We start from the raw sequence: 15,100 nt of genomic DNA, 5'->3' as shown, positions 1-15,100 counted from the left end.
TGGAATCTTTAATGTCTAATAAAACTTGGAAATTTATTGATTTACCTCCAGATTGTAAAACTATAGACTGTAAATGAATATTAAGGAAAGAACTTAAACCTGATGGTACTATAGATAAATACGAAGTCAGGCTTATTGTAAAAGGTTTTAAGCAAAAAAGAAGAGGTAAATTTCTTCGATACTTATTCACTAGTTATGTGAAGCCCCAGTCCGTTCGTAAGTCGATATTAGGGTTATTTGATATTCGGTATGGAAAAAAAATTAGGGTTTTATGGCTAGGAATGAAACCCTAATTCGGTTAAGTTTGAAAATCCTAATTTACGTATTATTATTATAAGGTTCAAGCTATAATTTATATTCGGTATTCTAGTGTGTGCCTTGACATAAGTAAATATAGGATTTGTTTTAATTACAAAGGTTTAGTAAGTTTGAATGATTAGCAAACCTTTAGTGTTCCAATTTATTAGAAAGCTTAAGTGGGGATTAAAAAAAAAATCCTAATTTTGCCTAAGTTATAAAAGTTATTATTTGATTGTTTTAATTATGGGAATGGTATGTTTAAGTATAAGTGATTAAGATGAGAAAGCGATTAGTAAAGTGATTAAGTGTGATAACATGTTTTAAATGAGATTAAATTATGACTTATGGAGTTAATTGAAATGGTATCAAATGTTTTTGGGCAAGAGTAGAATTAAAGTTAGGTTGAAGTGCAAGGGGTTTAAAGGCAAATAAAGCATCTTTTTTGTGATTGGTTGGCCTAAAATATCTCTTGTGTCTTCTTTGACTTATTTACCTCTTAGTCTTATAAGACAATTAGAAGAAATCAAAGTAAAAATTTAAGAGGAAAAAGAGAGAGAGGGGCCGAAATTCCTTGAGAGCAAGGGAGAGAGTTTTCCTTCAAAAATCTTCAATTTCTAGCTTGCATCTTGTCTTGGGAGCTTGGAGCAACCACTTAAGAGCTTGATTGTTAAAGTTTATCATCTACTAAACTCACTTGAAGGTATGCTATCTTTTTTGAAAGATTAATTTTGGGGCTTTAATCTCTAAGATATGGAAATGATGTATTATGTTATGATTATGGGTTTGTATGGTGAATATGAGGTTTATATTGAAGTTTCATGGTTTAATTATGATGGAGATGTTGCTGAAATTTTGATTTAAGATTAAGAGAATTAGGGCTTTTTATTTTAATGCTTTCCTTACTTGTTTTAGTTGAGAAATGGACTTGTAGTGGTTATGTTTGATGAATTGCCTCATGTGATTGGTTGGTTACTTGCAAAAATCTGATTTGGGTTAAGAAACCCTAGACTCCATTAGGCTAATGTAGCTTAGCTTATGGTTAGTGAGATAGGGTTTGGTTAGTGAGAGGTTGGATTAATTGGTGCAAATGAAATTTGGTTAGGGATTGTGGTTGATGTTTGTTAAATTTGGACTGATTTGGGAAGGGAATTTCGGACCAATTAAGAACTGAGATACATAAGGTTATTTGGTATCAAAATGGATGGAAATCTGGTATAAGAATCGTAGGAACGGACCGTGCGACTTCGGCGCGCGATAACGGCAAAACTGGGAAAAACAGGACAGTTTAACGACTGAACTTCGGCTTCATTTTTCTTAATGTTATGTACGGATTTAGGAATTCCTCAAAACATGAAAGTCGTAGCCCCTTGGGTCCTGAATATTCCTGTAAAATTTCAGATTAAACGGATTAGTATATCCTGAGTTATAAACGAAATACTCAGACCTGTTTTGACCGTCAAATTCTGTTACGTTTTTGGAAAGTTTCTGACCGTGACTTTTTTGATTTTGATAGAGTACGATCTGGGTGTCGACTCCTTCATAAGAAATGTAGATCTTGGTCACAGCTTCGAAACACTATAAAGTGCGTCAAAATCTAAGTCCCGTAGCTCTAGTTATGATCGAAATAAGAATGCATGTCAGAACTGTTTTTATATCCGGACAGTTTACGACTGGAACTTTGGCTTCACATTTGACTAGGTTACAAGCTGTTTGGGCTTGCGACCAAAACACCAAACTTATAGCCCTATATCAGAGCTTTCTAACACCCTTGGAATTTCATGAATCGGATTTATAAAACCTGAGATATAGCCGAGCAAATAAGGCCTGCCCGTGAAAATGACCATTTACTGGTCAGATCTGTTTTGGTCCTGATGACCAATTTCCGTTCCAAATTTGGATTGCCGACCTTCATGGAAGTTGTTCCATTTGGAATGAACCATCTAACTGCCAATTTTCAGCTCTTTTGACCATGTGTAGCATAGAAAACAGTTTGCACTCAAAACTGACCATTTGTGCATTGGCCAGATTTCGTAAGTGATTGTGTTTGGTTCATTTGGGACTGAAGCCTCCAGTTTCAGTTCTGGATGTCTTCATAACAGTTGTTGTTCATCCTTTAAGCTTCGATATGGCATCTCATACGCCTTAATCTGATATTTGTAACTCAACTTATGATTAAAATAGAAACGAGTGTCAAATCTGCCATTTCCGCTAACGGCCGTTTCCGTTTCCGTCCGTCATATTTACGTGCGCGCGTGTCGTTTTTGCCGTTTTGCTTGTTCTAGGCACGATAGTAGCCATTTGCGATATTATGTGACACAATCTCCTATTTCAGACGGTGGTGAGTTGGGCGGAACTGGTGGGGCCCACTACTAGCTGTTCATTTCGATCCGACTTCGTACTTTTGCTATTTCAGTTTCTGAGTAAGTATTCAGGCCAGTTTGGTGTGTTTTCTTTGCTATGTGTTTGAGATGTGTGAAAAGGGTACTTAGGCGAGAGTGTACTTTATCGCGTTCGACCTAAACCCTAATTTGAATGTATAATTGTACTTGGCATATGTATATGAACCTTTTGGAACCAAAACCCTTGAACTTGTGGCTCGGGGCGACTTTCGAGTAAAGTTTGTGAAGTTTGCAAAGTTTGTGAGTTCGTGGGCCCGATCTAAGACCTGTATGGACTATTCGAGCCGGTTAGGGCTTGGTCGAAATCAGTCCAACTTAGTCTGAGGTCACCAAGTTTGTAGGTTCATGTTATGAACCAATTTTGTGAACCCGGTTCACTGAGAAGGTGACCAAGTTTGTGAACCGAGCTTGCGCGGTGACTGGCCAAGTTTGTGAACCAAGTTTGTGAGGTGACTGGCCAGTGAGGGTGATAAGGTACTCGGTGGGCGTACAAGCGGGGTTCTACGGACTATTATTTGCGGTCGATGGAGTGTCGGCAGGAGATCATACATGGCACATGAATTGGTTTTTGAGCCACCCGTATCCTTATTATATGGTGTTGTTCTTTTCTGCTTTTGTTTTACTCTTATTGTGTGATGGTTGCTACGTGAATTTATGCTTTCGCCCCTGTTTACTTACTAAGCATTCAACTTACCCCGTTTCTTTTGTTTTCCTTAGCAGGGGCCGACGCGGGGATTTTGGCACTTACACTAGTATAGTTAAGTTTGTTTGTAATAGTTGGACAATTAGAATGTTTGTATTAGTTTTGGTAGGTTGTATAAGGACCCTCTTTAGGGTCTACCTTGTACTTTTGGTTGTAGTTATAAGAGTGTAATAGTGGATGGTCGATACTTTTGGGAGATGTAAATAAGTACTCTTTTGATTTTTTTTTTAGTTTTATTGCGTTAAGTTTTGAGTCCTGGCGCGAGCTAGGCAGACGGCCTGCTGATACCCTCGGGTTCGCCTTTGGGAGAAGTGGGGTCGTCACAAGTTACAAGAGTGACCTCTATACTACTTTTAATAGCTATAGCAGCAATTCATGAATTAAAAATACATCAAATGGATGTAAAAATAGCTTTTTTTAATGGTGATTTAGATGAAGAAATTTATATGGATCAACCCAAAGGATTTATTCAACTCGGTTTAAAAAATAAAGTTTGTGAATTGAATTAATCTTTATATGGACTTAAACAAGTACCTAAACAATGGCATGAAAAATTTGATCAATGTGTATTGATTAATGGCTTTAGGTCAAATGAAAATGATAAGTGCATTTATTATAAATCTTTTGGAGACTCTCATTTTTTTTTGTTTTTAAATCTTTGGAGACTCTCATGTGATTATTTGTTTATATGCTGATGATTTATTGATATTTGGTACTACTATGCAAGTAAATGAGTTGACAAAAGCATTACTTAAAAGTAATTTTGAAATGAAAGATTTATGTGAAACCAATGTCATACTTGGTTTGAAAATTACAAATAATTCAGAAGGAATTTTTATTAATCAATCTCACTATATTGAAAAAATATAATTATTTGATTGTAAACCAGTATGTACCCCATTTGATCCTCATGTGTGTATATTTCCTATTAAAAATGATTCTGATGTGATAAATCGAAAAGAGTATACTAGTATAGTTGGTAGTTTGAAATATGCAACTGATTGTACTAGACCTGATATTGCATATGCCATTGGTGTACTTAGTAAGTTCACTAGTAAACTCAACTTTACACATTGGAATGTGATTCATGGAATCATGAGATATCTTAAAAGAACTTTAGATCATGGTTTATTTTATAAAAAAAAAAATCCTACTATACTTGAAAGTTTTAGTGATGCAAACTGGAGTTTACAATCTAGTGATTCTTTGTCCAATACTGGTTATTTCTTTACATTGGGAGGTGGAGCCATTTGTTGGGGATCCAAAACACAACATATAATCTCAAAGTCCACCATGGAAGTTGAGTTAATTGCTCTTGCTTTTGCATGTGAAAAAGGTAAGTTGGTTACGTGATTTATTATCTAAAATCCCAATGTGGAATAAACCTATACCGCCTGTTTTAATACATTATGATAGTACAGCTGCTATTGGCAGAGTTTACAATAAATATTATAATGAAAAATCCAGATCTATAAGGAGAAAGCATAGCACTGTGAGATCATATTTAAACAATGGTTTATTAACAACTGATTTTGTGAGATTAGGTGATAATCTTGCTGATTAGCTTACAAAAGTTCTAGCTAGAGAAAAGATCTGGAAAGCATCAAGAGAGATTGGACTAAAACCCAAAAATGTAAAAGCTACCTATAAGAATACAACCACATAGGGACTGGAGATCCCAAGAACTAGGTTACAGATATACGAATCATAGAGTCGCTTGTTGTGATACATGCAGTCTAATCATATGATGCTATGCATGTAATTTTGTGACAAATATGAGAGGTTGAGAACTAATCTCTTAATGAGTTCTATAGCCCTTATGGGTGGGATGTTTTAATCGTAGAAACTTCTTTGATAGACTCACCTATATGAGTGTAAGGGTTTACCCGCTCTTATGAGAATTTGGGTTAGTTCTCTAGAGCACTCATGAAAATTGTAAAGTACATTGGCATAATGTACTGGATTGAAAAGCTTGTTAAGAACACCTTGAATATTATGTGTGTTAAGTTTTCTACGAATCCTCAAGTAATCATAGTTTAAAGGCTAAATGCACTATGATTCTAATATGGAAAACTGAAACACTAACTCGAAGTTTAAAGACATTGCCACTTTCATAAGGCATGATGTTCTCACTATATATCCGAGTTATTTTTATTAAAATAAGTGGAGAATTGTTGGATATTTTAATAAAAATATCTTATTATTATATTGAATTCATTCATATGCTTATTTTGAATTCAAATGCAATAAGTTACAAAATTCTTTAATGAATTTTCAGCTACAAAATCAACCATTCAAAAGTGTAACTTATGAAATTTATGTCTTGTATTTGTAACCTACATAATTATTAGGTTTCATGAATTCATTTAGTGAATTTTTTTCCACTGTACAATGAACCTAGACCTTTTCCATTTTGTAGCTGAAAATATGAGATATTTATTCCATTTAATAGTTGTATTTTAATACTCCTAAAGTTTAAGCCTATAAATGGAGGTTTGTATCAACCAAGTTTTACATTCATTCTTGTTATCTTTGAACTATCTTCCTCTCACTTCTATTGGGCATTAGTTACATGTTGAGAAAAGCTTAACTTCTCTAAATTGTGTGGGTTTAGTAGAAGTAACAGCAAAGGTTGGGCTATTGTGTTTCAGAGACGACATGTCATCAATCTTTTATACCGGGCATAATCCCAAAAGATGCGAATTGTTTTAAGAGGGCGACCTAGTCTCCACCTCACTTAGTCAAAATTACTTTATTTCTCTTTCTTGAACCTTTGTTTTGCAGGTTGATCATGCATATCAAATTTTAAAGGAACAACAAAAGATCCAACTGAACATCTTCCTTCCTCTATCAGCCTACCACAGTTGTACCATCCTTCTATATACCCTCCTTACTCATCCCGTGTCCTCCAATACTAGCGCCATTTTGTGTTTAATGACAATTGTTTATCCTCGATTAATGATATGCTATCACCACTATCTTGATATTTATTTTACTCACATGCCCCTAGTTGTCATTAATGTTTTCATATTTGTATTTTCCACAAATAAATTCAACATCCCTTAATTACCATGAGATCCCCATACCCATTTTCCTTATTATTATTATTTTTTGTCTAATATCCTCATGCACCTGATTTTTTGTGTCAAGGGAAGCTAAAACCCTCCTTGAACTTTCAATGCTCAAGAACAAACTCATCATTTCGCTCATGGCAGGGTCACTCGGATTGAGATTTAAATTTGTTTACCAATTTTTGGGGGTTTCCCTTTATCGATCTACGTTGATTATTCCTAATAACTTCTTCATTGTTTTCCCATTGGGTCGATTTGCTATTAGACTTCTGTTTCCCAATCTTTTTCATGCCCTTCATGTTGAAGATTCCCAACAATTATGGCTTGATTGTATTGAAGATTACCAAAAATTATGACTTGATTGTCCCAAAAATTATGGCTTAATCGTAGTCTATTATTGCTCCTTACCTTGTACAATTGTATTTTGTATCTAGCTAGAGTTGTAGCTTAGTCCATAGCTCTAGTTTAGGCAAGTTTTGTATTATAAATTCATTCTCAATCATTGTGCAGTTTTCATGGAAATCATAATACAAGAAAATTTTCTTAAGTCTAATTATCATCTTTACATGGTATCAGAGCAGGTCTAATACTAATCTTTTCTAAGGTTTCCCTCATCATGTCAATAGAAAGTTGCTCCAGTCGGGGAACCCTCTCGACAATGAATCTTTTTCAAAATCCAACATCACCATATTTTCTCACATCAGCTGATTACACTAATTCTTCCCTTGTGGCCGTGATGCTTGATGGAGATAACCATCAGAGATGGAGAAGAGCGATGTTGAATGTGTTTCGGGCTAAAAACAAGCTTGGATTCATAAATGGAGTTTTAAAGAAACCAACAGACAACCCTCAAAAAGCACTCGCTTGGAGCAAGTGCGATGGTCTGGTAATTTCTTGGTTGACTAACTCTATCCATCCTATTTTGTATGATTCTATTGTCTACCATGAAACTGCTCTTGATCTATGGAAAGATTTGGAAGAAAGGTTTGGACATTCAAATGAACCACACATTCATGAACTCCGTCGTGAGATTGCGACAATGACCCAAGAAGCAACCAGCATGTCATCTTTTTTTACCCGTCTAAAAAGTGCATGGGATGAACTTAATTCTCATATGACAATTTCGAAGTGTACCTGTGATGCAACAATGGCATGGTAGGCTGAGAGGGACAAAGAAAAAGTTCATCAATTCCTTATGGGTTTGAACGATAGTTTCAAAACACTTTGTTCTTAGATCTTGGCTATGGAGCCTCTCCCCACCTTGAATAGAATCTATTCAATGGTTGTAATGGAAGAGAAACAGTTGAGTATCACTTAGCCTCAAGAGATGGAATCAGCTGGTGCCTTGGCTATTCAAAATCAACCCAATGTTATTGCTGGTCGTTTTCAACCCAATGCTCCTGCTAACCATAGCAAAGGAAGTTGACCAAGACCTTGATGCGATCATTGTTATAAAAATGGACACACAATAGATCGTTGTTGGGAACTGATTGGGTATCCAACCAATTGGCAGTTGAAAGGGAAGACTAAGACTAATCCCACTACTGCCAACCTTTGTCGAGGGGAAACTTCCTTTGACTATAAGCAACAAGGACTCAACGAAGTGCCATCGCAGCCACAAGTTTTCACCCCAGAGCAATATCAGCAGATTTTGAATCTTTTGAGTCAAGAAAAGAATCCTAGTTTGGCTAATTTTGCAGGTAGCATGCACTCCTCTCTTAATTGTGTTGAAACATCCTCTTGGCTTTTAGATTTAGGTGCAACTAACCATTTTTCCAATCAGAAAAGTTCCTTGCAAGATTTCTATCCAATACCCAATAAACCTATTTACCTTGCAGATGGAACCATAAGAAATATTAATGAAGAAGGAACCTATAGTTTTTCAGATCTACTTAAAATTTGTAAAGTACTATTTGCTCTAGATTTTCATTGTAACCTCATTTCTGTTAGCAAATTGACTCGAGAACATAATTGTTCTATTTCCTTTTTCCCTGACTTTTGCCTTATACAGGACTTTTTCGCGAAGAAGCTGATTGGAGCGGGTAGGCAACGAGGTGGACTATATTATCTTCAAAAGGGTAATCATCAACATGCGACGTGTGCAGCTGCAAGTTTAATGGAATTGTGGCATCAATGTCTTGGTGATCCCTCTCAGGATTGTTTTTTAAACATTCCCAGTTGATCCCATTTACAATTTAACAATTTAAGAATGATTGTCTTATTTGCCCAAGAGCGAAAGGCTCAAGACATCCCTTTGGTCCTAGTAATAAAAGATCTGCATTTGTTTTTTATTTGGTGCATATAGATATATGGGGTCCATATCACACACCATCTTCAACTGGTGCATATTACTTTCTTACCATTGTCAATGATTTTTCTAGATCTGTGTGGATTTTTTTAATGAAACATAAAAGTGATGTTTCACAAATTTTTATAAATTTTTATAATTTTGTTTTGACCCAATTTGGTACTAAAACAAGAGGTGTTCAAAGTGACAATGCTTATGAATTAGTTGAAGGGACTTTAAAATCCTTTTACAATGAAAAAGAAATTTTTAATCAAACTTCTTGTGCGGTACTCCATAACAGAATGGCATTGTGGAGAGAAAACATAGAGATATTTTAAATATTGCTTGAGCACTACGCTTCTAGGCCTATTTGCCCTTAAAGTTTTGGGGAGAATGTGTTCTTACAGCAACATATCTTATTAATCGACTTCCCACTAGAGTTTTAGGCAGTATATCCCCTCATGAGCTTTTGTTTAATAAAACATCATTCTATGATCACTTGCGTGTTTTTGGTTGTCTTTGTTTTGCCATCAATCCAATGCATTCAAAGGATAAATTTCAACCTAAAACTCGTACTTGTGTGTTTCTTGGGTATCCTTCAGGACAAAAGGGGTACAAAGTTCATGACTTGGAAACTCAAAAGTTTTTTGTATTCCGTGATGTAAATTTTTGTGAAAATATTTTTCCTTTCCAAAAACCTTCATCTGAGTTTTTTAAGAAAAAAAACCTTTGCCTCAAACAACTCAATTTCCTGAGTCAGATGAGCTTTTTCATGATTTACCTATTGAGTCTTTTAATTCCCCAAATAATCCCAACGATTCTCCTGAACTGCCTAGTTCTACACCAAGTACAGAAAATGACCAACTCCATGGAACTTCGCAGAATCGCCATCCACCAGCCTACTTGAAGGATTATCATTACAATCTTCCTGGTCAGCCAACTCACTCCAACTCTGTTTTCTCGACCAAACAATACCCTATCTCTTCATACATTAGTGATCTTGCCTTTTCACCACAGCACCAAACCTTTCTTGTAGCAATATTAGCCGATCCGGAGCCTTTATCTTACTCAGAGGCTCAAAATAATGCAAAATGGGTATCTGCTGAAGAATTAGCCGCTCTAAAGGCAAATCATACATGGGACCTTCAACCTTTACCAGATAAGAAACGACCTATTGGATGTCATTAGGTCTATAAGGTGAAGTATAAATCTAATGGATCAGTAGAATGTTACAAAGCTAGGCTTGTAGCCAAGGGCTATACGCAAATTGAAGGGTTAGACTACAAAGAAACTTTTCTCCAGTTGCAAAATTAACCACTATTCGCTGTTTACTTGCTATTGCAGCATCTAAGCAGTGGGAATTACATCAATTGGATGTCCATAATGCCTTTCTCCATGGTGACCTCCATGAGGAGATCTATATGCTTCCACCACCCGGATACCTTCAACTAGGGGATACTCGCGTTTGTCGTCTCAATAAATCTCTGTATGGGTTCAAACAAGTTTCAAAAGAATGGTTTTCTAAATTATCCTCAGCTCTTAAGACCTACGGCTTTGTACAATCCCGAGCCGATTCATCCTTATTTATTTGGTAGTCTAACAGTATGTTTCTTGCTGTCCTAGTATATGTTGATGACATGGTTATTATTGCAGGAGATGACTCAACTTAGTGTAGTCGTCTGAAACAATTTCTGACAACCCAATTCCATCTTAAAGATCTTGGACATCTCAAGTATTTTCTTGGTCTTGAAGTAGCTCACAGTCCAAAGGGCATTTTTCTTCGTCAACGAAAGTATGCTCTGGATATTCTTGCTGATGCAAGGTTGTTAGATGCCAAACCTAGCACAACGCCCATGCAACAGCAGCACCATTTGGGAACATCTACCAGTTCCTCACTTCATGATCCCACTCCTTTCCGACGTCTAATTGGTCGATTGCTCTATCTAACAATTACTCAGCCTGACATCACCTATGCAGTTAATTTCTTGAGTTAATTCATGCAGTCGCCCTCTACAGAGCACCAACAAGCTGCTTTTCGAATCCTGCGATACATTAAGAGTGCCCCAGGCCAAGGGTTATTCTTTCCTCGGGAGAATAGTTTCCAGTTACGAGGGTATTGTGATGCAGATTGGGGAGCCTGCCCTATCACTCGAAGGTCAACAACAAGATACTTTATGACACTTGGTGATGCGCCTATTTCTTGGAAAACCAAGAAGCAGCCCACCGTGAGTCGATCTTCAGCAGAAGCAGAGTATCGAGCCATGGCTTCTGCTGCCAGTGAACTTATCTAGTTACGTACTTTGTTACGTGACTTTGCAGTTGATCATTCTCAACCGATGCAGCTGTTCTGTGATAATCAAGCTGCTATGTATATTGCTTCTAATTTGATTTATCATGAAAGAATAAAACATATTGAAATTGATTGTTATTTTGTCCGAGAACACATTGAATCAAAGGCAATTGAGACAACCTACATTCCTTCAATGATTCAACCAGCAGATATCTTTATTAAAGCCTTGAATGATGATCAGTTCCATCAATTACTATCCAAGTTAGGTGTTTCATCCTTACACACTCCAACTTAAGGGGGGCTGTTGAAGATTCTCAACAGTTATGGCTTGATTGTCCCAAAAATTATGCCTTAATCATAGTCTATTATTATAAAAAATTATGACTTGATTACAAAAGATTACCAAAGATTATGACTTGATTGTCCCAAAAATTATGGCTTAATCGTAGTCTATTACTGCTCCTTACCTTGTACAATTGTATTTTGTATCTAACTAGAATTGTAGTTTAGTCCATAGCTCTAGTTTAGCCAAGTTTTGAATTATTGGAGCAGGTTTGATACTAATCTTTTCCAAGGTTTCCCTCATCATGTCAATATCAAGTTGCTCCAATCAGGGAACTCTCTCGACAATGAACCTTTTTCAAAATGCAACGTCACCATATTTTCTCACATTGGCTAATTACACTAATTCTTTCCTTGTGGCCGTGCTGCTTGATGGAGATAACTATCAAAGATGGAGAAGGGCGATGTTGAACATGCTTCAGGCTAAAAACAAGCTCGGATTCATAAATGGAGTTTTGAAGAAACCAACAGACAACCCTCAAGAAGCACTTGCTTGGAGCAAGTGCGATGGTCTGGTAATTTCTTGGTTGACTAACTCTATCAATTCTATTTTGTATGATTCTATTGTCTACCATGAAAACTGCACAATTGTGGCTTAATCGTAGTCTATTATTGCTGCTTACCTTGTACAATTGTATTTTGTATCTAGCTAGAATTGTAGCTTAGTCCATAGCTCTAGTTTGGGTAAGTTTTGTATTATAAATTCATTCTCAATCATTGTGTAGTTTTCATGGAAATCATAATACAAGAAAATTTTCTTTAGTCTAATTGTCATCTTTACACTTCAATTGCCCTATCAGCCCGTGATTTCTTCCTCAATGTCCTCACAATCCGGCTGCAAAGGGGGGAGGCAGTCACCATCTCCATTGTATGATTTGCCCTAACTACACCCTCTCTTTAAGCCAAACATGGCGCCTCACATGACTGTTTTGAGTTCCAACTCCGATGCGTTTCAGCATAGATGCGACTTATCTGTGCATGTGCTAGAAGTTTCGTCAGTCTAATAGTACCATTTTTATGGTAGAAACCACTGTACTACAACAAATACGATCCCTCCATTGTATTTAACTATGAAATAGGTAACAGTTCATAGCATGCTTGTTGATCTTGATCCCTATCTTTTGATGTTTACAAAACAAATGGATGATACTAATATTTCTTTAAGATATGCTTTCAATTTTGAAGTTATTTGATTCCATGAACAAGTGCAATTGAAAGGGGACAAAGTATGCTGAAACTGTCGGATGCTCAAGAAGTCAGGATCGGACGTTCGATAATCGTTGCGTCACTTCGGACGCAGAAAACCAACCTACCGGACGTCCGAAAGAATTGAAGAAAATTTTTTGGTTTTACATCATACCTTCGGATACAGAAAACCAACCTACCGGACGTCTGAAAGAATTGAAGAAAATTTCTCAAACTCACTGCCTGCTGTCGGACGCATAAAACAGGGCTATCGGACGTCCGACACTACCAACGGCTAGTTGACTGTTCAGATACTTTCTATCCGTTGAAAGCATTAATGAGACACTTTTTTGGTCCTATATAAATAGTGGTTGGTCAGACACTTCAAACAACTTTGGCACATTGAAGATACAAAAGATCTAGAGAGATTTTAGTGAGAAAATACTCTTCAAAGAAGATTTGTAATCTTAGTGGTGTGAGGTTCATTGTAAGCTTTTCATTTGTGAGTGAATCTTTCGTGAGTGTAACTCTGTGAAGGTTGTCCTGAGGGATAGTAAAACGTCCTGACTTGACCGAGTGGAGTTCGGGGCAAGGAGGAGGTGAACCTTCCTTTGTACACAAGAGTGATTGTAATTCATCAACTTGAAGTAGCTTGTTTGAATTAATCTACAAGCTCAAGAGGAGTTGGGTAGTTAATTGGTTTGCAATTATTTCCTTTTTATTTATTTATTGTTACGTTTGTGATCTTTTAATTGCTTATCGATTGGCTCTTCGTTTGGTTGTTTTCGATCCTTACAATTGGTATCAGAACTTGGTCTCCTAGAGATTAAACTCAATCGGTTTTGGAGTAAAAATGACAACCAATAATGCTATATTTTTTGAAGGATATTCTGTCATTAGACCACCTATGTTTAATGGGTCAAATTATGTGAGTTGGAAAGAAAGAATGATTATTTTTTTGCAATCTATTGATATTGAATTGTGATTTATTATTAGTGAAGGTCCATATGATGCCTCTCTTATAGATGAAAATACTCAGAGATCTAGACCAAAAACAAGAAGTGAACTGATTGCTGCGGATAGAGCTCATCTCACATTAAATGCAAAAGTCATAAATGTGTTATATTGTACTTTAGACTCAAATGAATCTATTAGAGTCAAAAACTGCAAGTCAGCCAAGGAAATTTGGGATAAACTGAGAGAAATTCATGAAGGTAGTGAGAATGTTAGAGAACAAAAGAAATCCATTCTAGTTACCAAGTATGAATCGTTCAAGATGGAATATCATGAAAACATTGATGAGATGTACTGTAGATTCAATGACCTCATTAAAGACTTAGAGGTGCTGGAAAAAGAATATTCTGTAGGTGACAAAAATAGAAAAATCTTGAATGCCTTGTCGAATGATTGGAAAAATAAAGTGACTGCTATTGAGGAGGCTAAAGATTTGAATACTATGCCTATTGAATCTCTTATTAATTCTCTAACTTCTTATGAGTTGAAACTTAAATCCAAAGTGCAAGAGGAGGAGGATGCGAAAGTAAGAAAGAATATTGCTCTGAAGGCTTCATAAGATGAAGATGATCCAGCCTCCGTGAGTGAAGATGACATGGAAGGTGATGATAGTGATATTGCACTCATCACACGAGGCTTCAAAAGAATACTCAACAAGAGGAAATTCAGAAAAAAGTGGACCTAGCAACTCCTTCCCGAATCAGTCCAACAATTTAAGAAACAAAGGGAAGATAGAGTTCAATAAAAAGCAAACTGATAAGTGTTTTGAATGCGGCCAACTTGGACACTATGCAAGTGAATGTCCAGTGATGAAGAAGAAAGAAAGAAGAAAATCAAGATTCAACAAATTTCAATTCACATGAAATGAGTGCAACTCCGATGGTGAAATTGAAGAGGATGAAAAATCTGCTCAATTGGCTTTTATGGCCATTGGAGATGATGAGGTAATATCTTGTAACTCTCAAGTTGAAAGTGATGATGAAACTGATGATGATCTTGAATTTTTCATTATAAAATTGCATGATAGTTTGAAAGAATCCTATGTTAGAAACAAGGAGTTAAAACAGAAAATTAGTTTTTTATTTCGAGATAATGCAAATCTTTTTTAACAAAATAAAAAGCTGAAAGCTGAAAATGATTACTTCAAAAAGAGTGGGACTGCTTTACATTTTGAACTTGATAGAAAAACAAAACTTTGTGAATTGTTCAAAAAGGAACAAGATGATTTGAAAAGAAAAATGAATGGTCTAAATGAATTACTTAAACACAAGAAACAAGTCTGTTTTCAAAAGAATATGTTGAATTCTAATTCGAACGAATTTGCTATCCATAGGAAAAGGCAAGTCAGATTTATTAAACCCGTTCATGTGAATAACTCTTTGGTTATGTGTAATTTCTGTTGTCAAAAAGGTCACATGAAAAGTGATTGTTATGTGAGAAAGAATATAAAAAAAGGCATGAAATGCATGTGGATAGTTAGACATGATGATAACTCTAACAAGTAGGAGA

The sequence above is a fragment of the Coffea arabica genome, chromosome 4c (genome assembly GCF_036785885.1).
Source record: "Coffea arabica cultivar ET-39 chromosome 4c, Coffea Arabica ET-39 HiFi, whole genome shotgun sequence".
Lineage (NCBI taxonomy): Eukaryota > Viridiplantae > Streptophyta > Magnoliopsida > Gentianales > Rubiaceae > Coffea > Coffea arabica.
This window is presented reverse-complemented; position numbering follows the sequence as displayed.